The following is a 17559-nucleotide window of genomic DNA, read 5'->3' as shown; positions in this document are numbered from 1 at the left end:
CATACAAGAGATACTAATCAAGCAAATCAAGCTTTCTTCATTGAAGGCAAATAAGCAAGAAATGTAGTAGGCTTCTCAAGACCCCTTCCCACCTGCGCTCTGACTCAGCATTCAACTAACAGGTTTTTCTTCCTCACTCGTTAAGTAGACAGGAAACAGTCATAAATATACTTGTGAAAGTTCTAAAGTGGAAAGCTAGATACCTCCATTATTCATCTTGAACTTCCAGAACTTGGATCAATAGCAGGCAGAAGTTCTTGTGTATGCTTTCAGTATTAGGCCCCCATCCCTTATTCCAGTTACATAGGTTAAAAAATACCCCCTTTTTTCTGTACAACTCTTTTTTGCTTCCATGCTACCATTCACAGCATCAAAAAATGGAACAGAGAATTTCCCAAACATGTTGGAAAGTATCATTCATGATTAAAAATGAAAGACCAAAAGTATCTAAGTATTAACTTGCCTATTGATACTCTTAAGATTTGGTCCACCAAAAAGTTGATATATCCTTGAAAAAATTGAACCATATCTATATAAACATTCTTCCTTATAAATGATCTCAGAAGACATAAAAAAGAAACTGTCTATAGTTTCTTATCAGAAATTCACGTGGCAAGGAAGGGGAAATGGGGAGCCATGACATCATTATGCACCCAAGATAAAAAAGAAACACAATTTGCTAAATCTTAGTTATCTCACTTGGGATTATTCATGATAAGTATAAGCAAAAACACCACCATGTAGGTAATTAATTTTTTATGCATCAACAATTGTTGAAGCAGATGAAAACATAAAAGTTCTAGGAATTTAACAGAATCTCAAAACCAAGTCAATGCACACTGACCCTTGGTGACACAATTGTAAAAGAGAGCACTATTGGAGAAAATTGTTGAAAAATGTTATTCATGATTAAGAATGAAAAAGGCCAAGAGGAATTGTAAACAAAAGGTTACTCAGAAGGCTTATACCTGTATAACATGAATACTTTCTTCAAGAAGAAGAAAGCCAGCAAGTGAGCACTGAAAATTTAAAAATAAAATAAAATAAGCTATGAACAACTGCTTGCTGAATTGGTATCATTTCAGAATGATCTCTGTGTGACCAAATCATCAACTGGTTAAAGCAAAGGACAAATCAGCACCAATTATAAAAATGGTTAAAGAAAAGAAAATCCTACATAAAATTATAACTTTAAAAAATGGTTAATGAATAAAAATAAAGATATTGGCTTTGATTACTATTTTTCAGAGAATTTATACTATTTAAATTGTCTATAAAAAGGGAATCATTTCATACAACAAGCATCTGATCTCATAATAAAAATGGAGAGAAATGACAGTCCAGGTCAAAAAGAGTTCAGGATACAAGATTATTTGAAAAACATTATTGAGAAGAGAGACAGACTAGGAGCACTTCTCCAGACAGAGAAAAGTAGCAGGTGATAACATTTCTTCAGAAAACTTGGCATGAGAAACATTAGGATGAAATTGGATGAAGGACAGTAAATAGGTATGAAATGGAACATTTGCCAGCATTACTGTAGAGACCCAGTCTTAACAATGAAAGTAAAATCACCACTCTAGTAACTTATTTGTTATATAAGGAAAAGGCAATGACAAGTAAGAAGAAAATTCTAACTCTTGTATCTATAAAATATTATAAATTTGCAATGTACATTCCATATAACTGCCTCAAGTAAATAGTAAAAGGACTATCATCTCCATTTTTCAGATCATGAAAATGAGCCTGAGATATTGTGTGTTTCCTAAAGTTAATAAAAAACAACTGCTAGAATAGCTAGTAAGTTTCTGAGAAAAGATCTAAACCCAGGCTTACCTGAATTTACACTTTATCCTTGATCTGCCCTGCCCTGCTAACTCTCAAGAAATCTAAATCAAGAAACCAAATCCAAACAGCATTTCCATGTTGATGATGACAATTTTAAAGGCACTCAGAGATCAATTTTCAATTTATCTACCTCAAAAAAGAGAAAATTATTAAACAATGGAAAAGGTCACATATCTATAAAAGTAACTGAAAAGACATCAGTTTACTTTTTATTTCTATAAAATCTTTGTGAGACTGACCAATTCATATATCGTTTTTAAGTATGAGAAGAGAGAAGTCAGGCTTTTCAAGACAATGTTCTACAACAGACTAGATCATTGCAATCACAAAATTGGCTGAGAAGTCTAGAAATACAGGATCATGAGATTGGCAAGATGAATTGATGTATTTGGTAAAAAAAAATTTTCCCAAACCTAAAAGTCAAAAAAAATGTTTGAGAAATAAAGTAAGTAAAGTTGGAACCACAATATGAAGTTGATAGAAACATTGAATAAAATAAAAAATAAAGCCAAAAACATCATTAATATTTTGAGCTCCTCAGAATTCTCATTCCACCACCATACTTTGCTCTGGAATAGTGAGTGCAAATCAGTCTTGTAGACTTATGTTTCAGGATCTGGCTGTGGGAGTCCCTTATTCCATCATCATTTCAATGACTCAGCCTGAACTTCTCTCACCACACCACTCCCTACATTATAAGGATTCCTCACAAAATCCATTTCCACTTAAAAGAAAGATTTCCTATTAATCTAATCACAATAAAAATATAATATTTTAAGGTTAGCAAAGCTCTTTACATGATATCTCATCTGATTCTTATAAAAATCTTATGGTACAGGTGCTATTATTATCCATATTTACAGATGGGAAAACTGAGGTTAAATTAAGTGACTTGCTGAAGATCACAAAGCTGGTAAGTATCTGAGACATGATTCTAACTCATATTTTCCATATTGAGTTCAATACTCTAATCAATGTGCTTCCTAACAAATTCAATCTAACAGAAAAAGTTAAGTGATAACAAGATTACAAAACATACATCATAGACATACAGACATAGACATCATAAATTAAATGGATAATGATCTGCACCCAGAACTGAATAATAGGAGGAGATCAAGCATTTAGAAAATTATATTCCCAGACCTTAGAGATGGTACAGTGAATAAAGTGCTAGGCTAACATCAAAAAACCTGACCTTCCTGAGTTCAAATCTGGCTTCAGACACTTACTAGCTGTGCGACCCCGGACAAGTCACTTGATCTTGTTTGCCTCGGTTTTGTCATCTACAAAATGAGTTAGAGAAGGAAATGGCAAACCATCCTAGTCAAGTACTTTCACAACCAGAAAAGGAGGCTGGCCAGCTGTGGAATGAGAGCAAAGACTAATTGATCTGAATAGTAACAGTCTGTAGGGAAAACAGATGGACTTCTCAAGTTCTTGACTGTTATTTATGAAATATTAAAATATATTTTTAAAAAATCTCATTAGTGTATTGAGTCAGTTTTCTACAAGTATATTCATAGGGAAAAATGTGGGGAAAGTCATTAAAAATGAGAACGCATGAATGACTTGAAATTTGCAATGGAGGAATGAGCACTCATGTTTACACAGAGATTTATCAAAGTATCAAAGACTTCTTATCTCATGTAATAATAATTTTCTTGAGAACTGACTTTTTTATCATATCATCTACAGTACTTGTAGACAGAAAGTGTACATGTTTATCATTTTACATCTGGGCTCTCAAATGCATGTTAGGTAGATGAGGAATATACAGTGCATCAGAAATGAAGTTACTAAAGATTTGTTACTGAAATGTTTTTTCAGTCTTTATCAAATAACTTATCCTGTGACATTCTCAAAGGTGTCAAGCACTAGCTTAATATCTTACATCCCTGGGGAAGGGACATACAGACATGGAAAGGAAAAAAAATTATCATATTTATTTAAATTTAAATGTATTCTCTTAATAGACAACCATAAAAATGATTAAAAATTAAATTTATACAGAAAAAGGAGCAAAATCTTACCTTTAACAAGAAAGAACTAAATGAACTAAGAATCAATCAATAAATAAATTAAGAAAATTTCTTTGATCAATGTCCCTTTCTACCTTTCTATTCTGTTCAGATGCTACCATTTTAAGCAATTTTTCTTTCTTTTTTTCTTTTTTATATAGTTGCTGTAAATGTGCACAGTATGTATTCTTCTGATTTCATTCTGCATCATCTCACATGGTTATATATTTCCATGTATAGTACATATTTATCATTTTTATGGAATTCTAATATTCCATTACATTAATATACCATATTTTATTCAAGAGATGGTAGATTTAATGAGATGGTCTGACTTTGTGCCTGTATTCTATTTGTATTATTTGACACTCAATAAATCAACCAGTATCTCTGTTCTGGCCAGGGAAATGAAAAAGAGGAAGAGAGGAGGACAAGTATAGCATTTATTAAGTGCCTACTGTATGGTAGGCACTATGTTAAATACTTTGCAGATATTATCTCATTTGATCTTCACAACAACCTTGGTTGGTTCTATTATGATCACAAATTTATAGTTAAGGACACTAAGACAGAGAGAGGCTAGATGACTCATTTGAGGTCATATAGTTAGTAAATATCTGAGACCCAATTAGAACTAAAGTATCCCTGTTTCTAAACCCGGTATTTTATCTATTTTTGACACTTACCAGCCACTAGGTAGGTGTTTTAGATACTTTATTAGGCACTGAGGATACAAAGACACAAATTAAATAATTTGAGATCTATAAAAAAAATTGAAATTTATCTGGGAAGCTGAAGTATGACTATATATGTGTGGCAGAAGTTTAGATTTAGAGTACACTGGGCAAAGCACAGATAGAAGTAAGCATGAGCTATTGACCTTTCCAGTGAAGAAGGCCCCTTGCTAAAGAATATATGCCATTAAACAAAAAGAACTATCCATTTAGTAAAATTTAAAGGAGAAAACAGCTTCTGCTCTCATTTTTATTCCTCTCTTCTGAACATGTGACTTGTGACTATGAGAGTGCTCTCCTAGATTTACTATAAGTGACAAGAGGATATGTCTTCTTTCCTTTACTCTTGGAAGCTATGGCAGTTTTAAGTATATGAGCTTGTCTAGGTAAGCCTGAGACTATATTTCAATTCTCTGGACTTTCTGTCTCTGAGTACAGGTAATGAAACAGCAATCATGAAATGGATGATCTGGGTGTGGGTATAATCGCATGAAGGCTTCAGAACTCCTGGATCTGAGTAATTGCAACCCAACAAAAGATAAGCCCTGAAGCAAATTCTCAGAGAAGACAATCATCTCCAGAACAGCACAGTTGTTCAGTTGATACAGAATCAAGGTCAAGTTAAATGTCTATTCAACATTCCCAAAGAATGTTTTATTTTCAAAGAATATTGGGATAGAATAATAGAAGTTATACATTGATGTACCATGCTTTAAATCATTATCATTGTGTATTTCTGAGTTCTTTGTATTTAATTATTTCTTTGTTGGAGATAATGATTGATCTATTTTTGACATAGAATGTCCTAGAATGGACCCTTTTAATCACTTTTGAGTTTTCTCCAAAAATGAGACATATTAAGCTTTAAGAGACATTCCCTGAAGATCTAGAATGGGTGAAATTAGTATGATCTCCCCCTTTGGGGATAGGTTATTCTTTAGTAGGAGGGTGTATCTTTTTGTCCCCAGGACACTGGATCTTTATATACTTATACAGAATATAGTTATGTTACCTGGGGGACCCTAGCAGTTGAGAGAATGAGGAATGGTTTAATGCAGAAAATAACTCTTAAACTGAGCCTTGAAGGAAACTAGAGGTACTAAGAGGTAAAGGTGAGGAGTAGCATTTTACAAATCAAAGAACATCCTGTGTGATGGTATGAAGATAGGAGATAGGAGTTTTATCTGCAAGAAATCTCAGTTCAGCCAGGCTGGACCATCACACGTATGGAAAATAGTATGAGGTAAGACTAGAAAGATAACAAGCAAATTGGAAAAGGTTTTTAAATGCCCCAAAAGGAGTTTATATTCTTGAAATAGCAGGAATTATATGGTCAGCTCTGGACTTCAGGGAAATCACTTTGATAACAGTATAGAATGGATTGGAATGGGGGAGATGAGTTGGGAGATAAACTAAGAACTTATTTTAATAATTCAGGTGAAAGTCTATATATTTGGAGGTGACTTTATATATAAAGAAAAGGAAATTGAAGTGAAAGATGTGGTAGATATAGAAAGACAAGTTTTGGCAAGTGACTGAATATGTGGAATGAGTGAGAAATATCAAGGACATCACCAAGTTTGTAAACCTGGATGATTTAGATGAGATTCAAGTGAATTTCTGAAATTTAGTAATAATGTTTCTGTAGTCTGAGGTTCCCCAAAAAATAACTCTAATATGGGTCTCTAAGTCTCTTCTCCCAGGTCCTTCAATTGCAAGGTACAGTAGAATAACTGGGTAGATAGATTACTAGACCAGAGTCAAAAAAAAAAAAAAAAAAAAAAAAAAACAGATCAAATTTCACCTCTGAACACTTACCAGCTATGTGATAAACTTCTTTGAGTTTCAAACTATCCATTTATAAAATAGGAAAAAAATCTGTAGAATCTACTGTATAAGATTAGTCTAAAGGTTCTATATTTTTGAAAGGTTGTATATATATTTTGTCTGAGGCAATTGGGGTTAAGTGACTTGCCCAGAGTCATGCAGCTAGGAAGTATCTGAGACCATATTTGAACTCAGGTCCTCCTGACTTCAGGGCTGGTACTCTATCCAGGTTCTATACATTTTAAAGCATATGAATATATATACATACACTAAGGGGGAGAAAGATGTAATTCCTGATACCCAGTTTACTTGAAATAGTCATTGAAGGCAGATAATATAAGCACAAAGTAATAATGATATGTTAAAATGAGGTTTAAAGATGATCATTTCCCTTTATGAGGTGCCAACTCCTCTTTGAGCCAAAAAAAGTACAACTGAGAAAATAAATTGGCCATGGCTTTGTGGTCTTTAAATAGCTAAAACCAAGTCTCTCACCTTGGAACAATTGTAGTGATGCACTAAAAATGAAATAAAGGTTAAAAATGAGCTTTTTAAAAGCTATACTGAATGGCAAGCACAAATCAGAAAATGTCAAAGAGATAGTCTAGTGATATTGGAGTGATTTGTCTTAAAGAAAATAACAGAGACCCATTATCTATTGGTTTGGAAAAAGTAAAAATTGTTTCCTAATGTAGTTGTTTCACAGTGTTTTGGCTTTTGAAATTTTGGGGGGAGTTGCTTTTTGTTTTATTAGGGTTTTTTTGCTTTTAATTCCTCAGACTTATAATCCTCCATAACTTATCTAGAAGAATTGGACATCTAAAATCCAGATTCTCTTTAGCAATCTTCATTCTTAAGGCTCATTGCCACCATCTTCCAAACACCATTTCTTTTTAAACAGGTTCATCAGTTAAAAAATTCATTGAACTCAACCCATCATTTTGATTCAAATCTTCAAATATGGTGGGAAGAGGGAAATTCTTTCCCCTTATTTGAGTTTCATTTTCAGTAGGATCTAGCATCAATATATCCAGAGGGAAACAATATAAGTTTTTCTAGAGTTCATTAGCTTGAAAGAATATAATTAAGGGAGCATAGACACACACTGGAGACAAGCACAAGTACAGAGAGACAGCAGCTTTAAGAAGTATGACTCCTTAAAGTCAAAGGCAGACAACCAAGGGGCAGCACAATATACACATGGACTTTGTGAGGAAGAAGTGGACCCTGGAAGTCCAGTACTCAAGGATTATTTCAAGAAGATGCTACAAAGACAGAAGGAACTGCTAGGCCCTGCTATATCAGGAGCTGTGAGTTGTCTTTTTCAAATATATATATATATATATCCTATATTCATTTACTAGTATACTCTAAGTTTGAACACATATGTGCCCATGAATTTAGTATATATTTGTAGAAGTATATCCCCTATGTTTATGAGGCCAGGAAAAGTTTTATATAAACTCTTCTTACTATGTTGTCCTTGGCTAAGAGCTAATTAAAGGCAACTACATGATACAAAGGATACAGCATTGGATCTAAAGTCAGGAAGATGTGAGTTTAAATTCATCCTTAAACACATACCAGCTGCATACAAGTCATTTTACCTGTGTTTTCCTTAATCCCCTAGAGAAATAAATAGCAAGCCATTATAGTGTCATTGTCAAGAAAACTCTATGGACAGCCTTAGTGTGCTATGGAACATGGGATCACAAAGAGGTAGACATGATTGAATAGCAATAACAACAAAAATACATTGCTAATTATGTCTACTGACTAAATGTTAGTAGGAAGCCCAATTGTTATCATAAACTATGATAGTAGCTGTAACCCACCAAAAAGTTACCCCTAGAATCTAAGTGTAGTCACCCTTTAGGCATCCAGCCCACAATTGTGAATTTAAATCTCAATAGCCCAGAGGGAATGTTGTATATAAATGTCAATTATTATTATTATTTCCTGGATGTCTGATGCCTTTCAGAATTTCTTGATACCAATTCTAAAAGACAGAGGTAAGTTTTATGACAATGTTTGATCTTTAATGGTTCAGCCTTCCAGAAATATCTCTGAATGTTTCTGATATTTTACATGTTCTGAATCTACACACCATCATCTTGAGTGCATACTTGAAAGTCCAAGAGTGGTGATTGAATGGCTGATTTGGGATCATGCTGTGATTCATCCACTTACTATCTTTTTTCTCAGCATCAATTATCATACCACAGTAATGATGAGAAATGTTGAAGAGGTACAGATTTAACTCTATGATATAAGGATAAATCTATACTAACACACTATATATTTTACATATGATTTTTATTATTTCATAAGAGTTTTGCTATTTATTAAAATAAATATCTAATAAGTTCTTTCCCCTTATTTGTTCCTTTTTCTAAAAGTCAAGTTGCAACTCTAAAATTCTGCTTGGTTGAAGATTCTAGGAAGTTGGATTTTAGATCATTGAGATTTACTGTACCATGAGCTCTCGCCTTCTAAAATATAATTTATTTTCATGCCTCAAGGATCCATCCACTAACTTAAATCACAACCTTTTTCAATACTTCATCTATGTATGCCCCAAGGGAAAGCAAGGTACCTACAGAGACAGACTTTTTAAGGACAGGAAACGGCAACATCTCATTTTTACCATATACAGACATGACTGAGTGTGTTGGTTAGAAGCTCTGAAAATATTTAGGTTAATGGCAGAAGTTAAAAGGAATTTACCCATCCTAACCTTGCTAAGAATGGGAACAAGAGAACTGTCAACTGGGAATAGAGGGGAGCCTGTGGAATTAAGCAGAAAACATCTTAACAGACAACTTAAACAACTGTACAATAGGCATTTTTTGAAGGAGGAGCCAAAAAGTGTTTTGATAAGTTTCTAAAGTGTATTGTCCCAGGCCGTCTTATGAAAGAGTACTAGTAATTTTACCACTTCTCTCATCACCACCAAGAAGCACATTATAAGCAGATAACTCCAGTAGATGGCAGCAGGTACCCAACAGAACTGTGGACTTTGGACAGAGAATCCACTTTATAAACCCAGTGGAAGAGACACTGGGGGAGGTATCAGGGACATGGAAAAGTCTCAGTTCATGTCAAAATAGTTGTGAGAAGAATAACTGAGAAACAGTGTGGCTTAGATGGTTGTGGGAAGGCAAAAAAGTGAAGGGTATTCCAGTTGTATGACCCTTCTTCCATCCCAACAAACATGACTTTTTCAGGTAATGAAGAAGACAAGCCAGGTGATGAAATGGATAGAACTGTAAATCTGAAGTCAAGAAAACCTCAGACTTTTAGTAATTATGTGATCTCATGCAAGTCACTTTTGTCTGACTCAGTTTCCTCATCTATAAAATGAAGATAATAAAATAGTATCTAGTAAAATACTAGGTTTTTTTGTGATAAAATTATGTAATATTTATGACATATTTTATAAACTTTAATGTACTATATAAATGCTAGGTATTATTATAAGAATATTTGAATTGTTTTTAAACATATTAGCAGGATATCATGGCTACATTAATTTTTTTTTCCAATTTGCAGTATGGAAGTCTGGCCAAGATTAATTTTTTAGTTTTTATCATTTAAGTAGAAAGAGCAATTAATCAATAAATATTGTGTGTTTTTTCCTCCCCATTTCAAAAATTAAATTGACACCTAAAAAAATAGTAGGGATATGAAAATCAAATACTTAATTTTCTTCCTTCTGTATATGCTGACCATAAATGACTTGCCAATATGAATAGATAAATTTGCTGGTGTTTGTGCTGCTAAATATTTTATGCCCATCACTTTAGTGTGAACAGCTTAAAATACTCACCCCAATTTACTCCTCCAACTCCACTGACTTCTAGCTCTTCTTGTTTTGCATTTTACCACTCTTAAATCCATCCACTTTAAGCTTAAATAAAGTGTCTAAGTCAAAGATAGGATAACTATACTCTTTTAGGAAATAATTCTCTTTTTACTGTTGCTGTTCCTATGTTCCAAAAAATCATAGGAAAAACTTTGGATGTTACCAATACTTTCAATTATGTTTCAGTTAGGAAAATGTTGTTTATACTATTAATAATCATTTCCTTCATCTTAGGGGAGGTCAAAATAGTGTTGCTGATACAATATTAGAGTTGGGAGTCAGAAAGTCCTGGTTTAGAGATATATCTCTGATACAAAGGTTAACAGATTTAGGCCTCATCTGTACTTCAGAAATTATTTAGGTTAATTCCTTAATTTACAGAAAAGGAAACCAAGATATAGAAAGCCTCAGTGATTTTTCCCAGTCACATAATCAGTAAATGGAAGAGACAGGATTTAAACCCAAATCTTCTGGCTCCAAACCTCAATACTCTTGCCACTGCACCATATTGCCTCTTCAAATCAACTTGTTGAAAAAATTCAAGTTATTTAATTTCTTAGAATACAAAACAATGAAGTTAAAATTTGAAAGGGGGTTATCAATCTGCACCTGTAGATTAAGTTGCTATGCCTAGACTTCTCTAAGCCATTGAAATTATAGGTCAACAAAAATGAAGCATACTTTTAACCTCCTGCCAGTGAGAAGGCAGACTTAAAATGCAAAGTGAGACATGCATTTTTGGACATGGCCAATGGGGGATAAGCTTTGCAGGACTATGCATGGTTGCTATAAGATTTTTGCCCTTCCTTCAACATTTTCCCTCCTTCCTTCCCTTCTTTCCTTCCTTCCTATTTACGTTCACAACTTCCTTTTTTATTTTCCTCCCACCCTTCTTCCCTTAATTCCTACCTACCATTTCCTTTCTATCTTTTACCCTCTACCCTTCTTTCCTCCATCCCTTTCTTCTCTTCTCTTCCTTCCTTCTCTCCTCTTCCTTTCCTTCCCTTCCTTCTTTCCCTTCTTCCTCCCTCTCTCCCTTCATTCCTTCATCACTACTCATTTCATTTCCTCTGTCCTTCCTGTGTCACTCATTTCTGTCTTCTTCCTTTTCTTTTTTCTTTTTTCTTTCCTTCTTTCTTTATTTTGTTCTTTCCCTTCTTCAAAAAATATAAATAAAAATAAGAACTCTACCTTAAAAGGTAAATGAAACAAAGGAGCTATATGTGAAATGTTTTACTATTAAACTATTAGACCCTTGTTTATTTTATTAATTGCATGTGGCATATAATGAAATACATATATTTCATTTTTCTAAAGGTCCCTTTTCCTTCTAAGGTTTGTTCCTCAGCAAGCCTATTGTTTCATCAGTAATATGGCAACACACCTCAATGAAGGTATGTGTTGGCAAATGGTTAAAAATAATGAACTGCATTTATAAAGAATTTTTCTGTGAATACCCAAAACACTTTTGCAACATCATTTCATTTTCACAACATTCCTGTCAAGCAATAATCTGTCCAATATGGAGCCCGATTTAGAAAGGCAATCTGTCAATACCCTGTCCACTACTCTATGGCTTCTGCTGGGTTATCAAGGGGATTGCAGTGATTCAATAATAAGAATGTCAAGTCATCTTCTCTTTCCTAACATAAGAAATATAATGATATTCTCTCAGTACTAACTGCAACCAATTTAGCACTCCCTTGGGCCCCATTCTCTACCTTACTTCTTCATTTAGCAATACTTGTAAAACATTCTCAACATTATTATCTTCACTTTAAAAAGAGTTAAGCTGCAAAAGTCTCCTGATTCTGTTTTGATGTTAAAAACTGCATAAAACCTTTTAAATATGCAAAATTGGGGGAAGAGTTTAGAAAGGAGAGCAAAACACATATTCTAATAGAACAGAGCCACACTACCTCATATGTCCAACTCTTATATACTCGTAGAATGTATCTAAACAAATGAAAAGGAGCCAAAACTATGTTGGGGCAATGTAGAAAGGAAATTCTTCCTTAGAATATGTTCTAATAGGAACCACATAGCTATATTATATAATGATTAAGTGAGAACTTCTGACAAATCCAACATATAACCTTTATTATAATCTCAAAACAGTAACAAATGTACTAAATAAGGCAAAAGAATAACAAGTTGTTATTTAATCATTTCAAAATGTTTGTGATCCCATTGATGTTTTCTTGGCAAAGATATTGGAATTTTGCCCTTTCATTGTCCAGCTCATTTTGCAGATGAGGAAACTGGGGTAAACAGGGTTAAATGACTAGCTTACATAGCTAGTAATGTCTAAGATTGGAACTCAAGAAGATGAGTCTGCATGATTTCACTGTGTCTCATAGTTGCCCATAACAGTACATGTATTATCTAATTTTATCCTTAAGACAGACCTGCAAAATAGGTACAATATATTATCCCAATTTTGCAGATGAGAAAATTGAGAGTTAACTGACTTGGTCAGTTCACACATCTGAATGCTGGAACTCTATCTTCCCAGAAATCAGCCGGAGTCAGGATCACTAAACGTCTTTATTCTTGATCTTTTAAGGTCAAGGTCAGGGGATTAGGTCTAGCAATCTCCCGCACACCTTCCTCCCTCAAACGCCATGAAAGATTGAGCCTGAGCGTCTCAATTTCCTCTTCCTCCTCCTACTCCTCCCACACATGTGACTTCCCCGTCTTTGTCCCACCAATCAAGTCAGCACAGAACAGCTGGGGAGGGTCAACCTTCAAACAAGTTAATAGGGAACCTTCCAATTGGCAATTAGTCTCACATGCTTCATTATCCAAGTGCATTGCTCAGTTCTAGCCCTTTACACCTAATGAGTGCCTTCAATAAGATCTGAATCCAGATCTTTATGATTTCAAATTCAATACTCTACCCATTGTTCCATCTATCTGTTATTTAATGCCATATTATAAAATGAAAGAAAGAGAATAAAAATTTCTAGAAGGAAATAATACCTATAGTATTCAATCAGATCCCTAAAAGAAAGAATGGAACAACCACAAAAACTTTCAGAGTAGCTTAGAAATTTAATAAAATAAAGGAAGATCTCATATAACTAAAGATAGAAATGAAATTTCTCAAATAAAATTGCAAAAAAAATTATTAAACTGATAACTTAGAATAGCCAATGGAAAAATCTTAAATCAGCAGGCTCTGAGAAAGGGAATATCAAAAAGGCAACAAAAATGCTAAGCATAAAGAATGAATTATGAGATATTTCAAAATAAAAAAATTGGCAGAAAAGTTGTACCTGGTTAAAAACAAACAAAAAGAATTATTGACATGTCAGAAAAACATAAGGAAGAAAATCTGAGTGCTATATTTCAACAAATAAATAAATAAAATTCCAAAAGTATTAGAAAGTGGAGAAGATGAATACAAATTGATTGAATCCGTATGACACTTTCGGAGAGGAACAGCAAGTTAAACTCGTACAGAAATTTAATCCTCATGGTCCAGAACTTCATTACTGAAGTAATAAGCAAGAACAGAAATAAATTTGCATATCAAAAGATACTAATTCAAATCATACAATATTATTTATTGACAAAGAAATGAAAGAAAATGCTGAGACATAATATATTGAAAAGAAAAGGAAATCATCTTGCCTACCAAAATAGCTTATCCTGAAAAGTATATTATACTGCTTCATAAAGGAAAGTTAGATCTTCAACAGAATCAAAGATTTTAATTTCTCCTGAAAATAAAAATTAAAAAAAATCTAGACAAAGCAGTTAACATGTAAAATATCCAAAAAACAAGGAACTAATCAGATAAGCAATTCCATATAAAAATAAGTAAATAATTGTTAAATTTGAGATACCATTCCCATAGAGAGGGAATAGTCAAAAGGAAACTAATGGAAGAAAATGCAAAAGAGAGGGATAGTGATTTTCATTTCTTTAAATAAGTGGTAGAAGGCAAAGAAAGTCATTAAAAATAAGTAAAGTACATGGATTCAGGGAGTAGACAGATTTTTAATCACACTCTTATTGAGACCTAGTAAAAGCAGTGTGAAAAATTTTATATACTTTGGCTTTTCCTTGTATAGCCAGAACTTAACACAATGCCTGTCATATAGTAAGTGCTTAATAAATGTTATTGAATGACTGAGGGCAATGGAAGGGAGAGGAATACAGGAAAGGGAAAGGAATGTAGAGAAGAAAAGAATGGAAGAAAGAGTGAAGTAGAAAGGAGTGAAAAGGAAGGAGAAAAAGGAGAGAAAGGAAGGGGAGTTAAAGGATCAGAATAATGAGTGAGGAAGAAGCAGAGAGGAAGGAAAAAAGGAGAATGGAAGAGATAGGAGGAGAGGAAAAGGAAGAAAGGGTACGAGGAAAGGAAAAGAACAGACAAAGAAGTCAGTTCTGAATAATAATTTGTGATCATTTTTTAATAAAAAGGCCCATTCAAAAGTTGAAGACTTCTTCCTACTTATAATGAAGTAATTACTTGTTTCCAGTGGAAACATTAGACAATAATAATAATGACCAGCATTTGCAAAGCCTTCTAAAATATGAAGAGTCCTTTATGTAGATTATCTTATTTTAGCCTCAAGATGTCACTAGATTTAGTGACATTAAGTACTATAGGTGTTTTATCCACAATTTTAAGGTAAGGACCAAACGATTTAAAGAAATTAGATCATTTATCAGTGTTCTCATAGCTACCAAGTGTCAGAAGATGCATTTGAATCCAGTTCTTCCTAGTGCCAAGTCTGGCACCATGTGATACTCCTTTATTTGCAATTAATATTGATTTCTTCCTCTGTCTCTTCTATAATTATATTTAACAACAATATTTGTATTAGGTCAAAAGAAATGTGAGATGTATAAATTTAGAGATACCTCCACTCCAAATGTTTATATGAATTATGTGTGCTTGGCCTGTGGTAGAGCCTTCCAAGCTTATATTGGTCTGATGTGCTACAGTGGAACTCACTGTACCTTGACCTCCAATATTTTGGTCCTCTTCAAGTACAAGGGACAACAACCATCACCTCCACGAAGAGAAAAAGATGCAATTTGATCTTGCCATGTTACCAGAAATTTGTCCTAGGAATCTGTCATTTTCACGAATAACTATTGTTAAAAAATGAAAAGGCACATCTAAAGCCAGCAATTTGTATTTAAACTTAGAAACTTGGAGAAAATCAGTTTGGGATTTTTCTCCCACCACACAACAGATGAAGCAATTCCAAAGACCAGTGTGAGAAGGATCAAGTGAATGCATTTAGATGTTAAGCTACAATGTGTCTTTTGTTGAACATAAAAGGATATTACACAGCAGTATTATTAATTCATAGTGCTATATTTTATGTAGGACTAACCAATTCATTTTAGGGGATACAATTTTCACCCAAGCTTGTGGATGTAAAGTATTCTCTGGGATGAAAGAGCTCAATTGACAATCATCAGTCATTTTTCAGGGCATCAAATGGGGCACAAAGTGTGTTGATTTATCTCCAAATGGGCAGAGCTTTACATTCAGAATTTTTTAATCACCCTTGCTTCTTAAAGCATAAAGTTTCTATATTATCTATTCAATTAGGCAGAAAGATTCACTAAATTTCATCAGCAGCTCTGATGAAATCTCCAGAATCCTATATTTCTTATATCACTTTCCAATTCAATTATAAGTTCAAGACCAATATAAAAGTAACTGTGAATCTCTTCTTCTACTTTTCTTTTGTATTTAGAAGATACCTAAAAACAAGACTTGGTTCTAGGGTTACTAAAGAAGAATCTAGGAAATACAAATAACTCAGGTGAGAGGAGGCTCCCTTCAGAGATGAATACAATAGTTTTCAAGTATATAAGCAGTCACCACCCCTGTTCATGAGATACTGTCAGACCACTACTATGAATGCCTCTTTATTCCCTTACATTTTAGTAACAACAACTCTGAATTGTCTGCTTCTCATTTGTCCCTGTAATGGTCCCTTGAAATCTCAACAAGATATCAAAAACTGCCACTTACCAGTAACTAAAGAACACCTCTGTCCAGCACTCCAGGTTGCACACGGCCAGCAGCTTAATTAGAGCCACTGAGGTTGTTTACAATTGCAAGAGCAAGTCCTGACTCCTTGTGAACTCCAGTGGCTTGAACTTTGCAGCATGACTTGCCCTACCACTTCGCTAATAGGCTATATTTGTAAGCTGATAACATGATCTGTGGTCTTAGAGAAGGGACATGTGCATGAAAAAAATATCCTCCCTCTATGACTCAACTCAGCATGAGACACAAGACTTTAATAGGAGAGTGTTATCACAGAGGAAATGATAAAGCCAACAGTCTGGGGACATGAAACCTGAGGTTCTATGGATTTCTCAGAGATGTACAATTTTTTCTAGAAAGAGAATGCATTTAAATTCTGAAGTCAGTTAAATACATGGAGGGTACAGGAAGGAGATGCAAGGAAAGAAGAAATTTGCTCAATATCCCTGCTCTTAACTGTTTTCTAATAGCAAAAAACCAAGTAGATAAATATGGAAATAAAAAGCCAAGTGACCAAGAGATAAAAGAGGCATTTCCTTCAAAGCTCCAAAAAATAGATGTTGATGGTCTATTTATTGCAACATTATTGCTATTTCATGCATGGATTTTATATGAGTTCAGGCTTTCTATAGATATGTTTAATCTTAAGTAATAGTACTTTGCTGCTGTTTTCCATTGTAGCATATGAACTGTATTAAACTTGTATACTTATCTCCCAAGTCACCTGGTTGGTAACAAAATAGAAATCTCTTAAAAAAAAAAGAGGAGGGGGAAAAAATCCTTGTGCTATATATATGTAGATATGTATGTATATTTTTTTCATATATATGCATATTGGACAGCCAGAATTTACAAGGTAATACAAGATATCTACAAAAGCAGTTCTGGGTCTCTAATCTACAAAAAGACAAAAGAGAATATATAAACACTTCAGGATCAGAGATTATCAGTTGGAAGGGACTACAAAGTCCAATGCCTTTCTTTTCCAGATGAAGAGATTGAGGCCCAGAAAGACTGTTTGACTTTCCAAAGACAACAAAATTAACAGACATAAGTGACAGAGATGAGATTTCAGTACAAGTCTTCTTAATCCATATTTATAAACTTCTGCTTTACCACACTTCCTCCCTTTGGGATTAAAAATTGCACATTAGAATAACTATATAAAATATAATCTTATACTAACTAAATTAACAGAAGATGAAAATAAATGTCAACTCAGAAGAATAAAACTGGATATAG

The 17559-nt window shown here is 33.7% G+C and overlaps 1 protein-coding gene across 1 annotated transcript in view; it reads right to left on the bottom strand.

Moving 5' to 3' along the window:
* Nucleotides 1-16469, bottom strand: part of LRRC2 (leucine rich repeat containing 2) — a 175984-nt gene extending 159515 nt beyond the window's left edge. Inside the window, exon 1 of the mRNA XM_074281698.1 lies at nt 16300-16469. The gene's annotated coding sequence lies outside the window, so the exon portion shown is untranslated. The remainder of the gene's footprint in view (nt 1-16299) is intronic.
* Between the last annotated feature and the right edge of the window lie 1090 nt (nt 16470-17559).

The sequence above is a fragment of the Sminthopsis crassicaudata genome, chromosome 1 (assembly GCF_048593235.1).
Source record: "Sminthopsis crassicaudata isolate SCR6 chromosome 1, ASM4859323v1, whole genome shotgun sequence".
Taxonomy (NCBI): domain Eukaryota; kingdom Metazoa; phylum Chordata; class Mammalia; order Dasyuromorphia; family Dasyuridae; genus Sminthopsis; species Sminthopsis crassicaudata.
The sequence above is the reverse complement of the archived record's forward strand: the minus strand, read 5'-3'. Positions and strand labels throughout refer to the sequence as shown.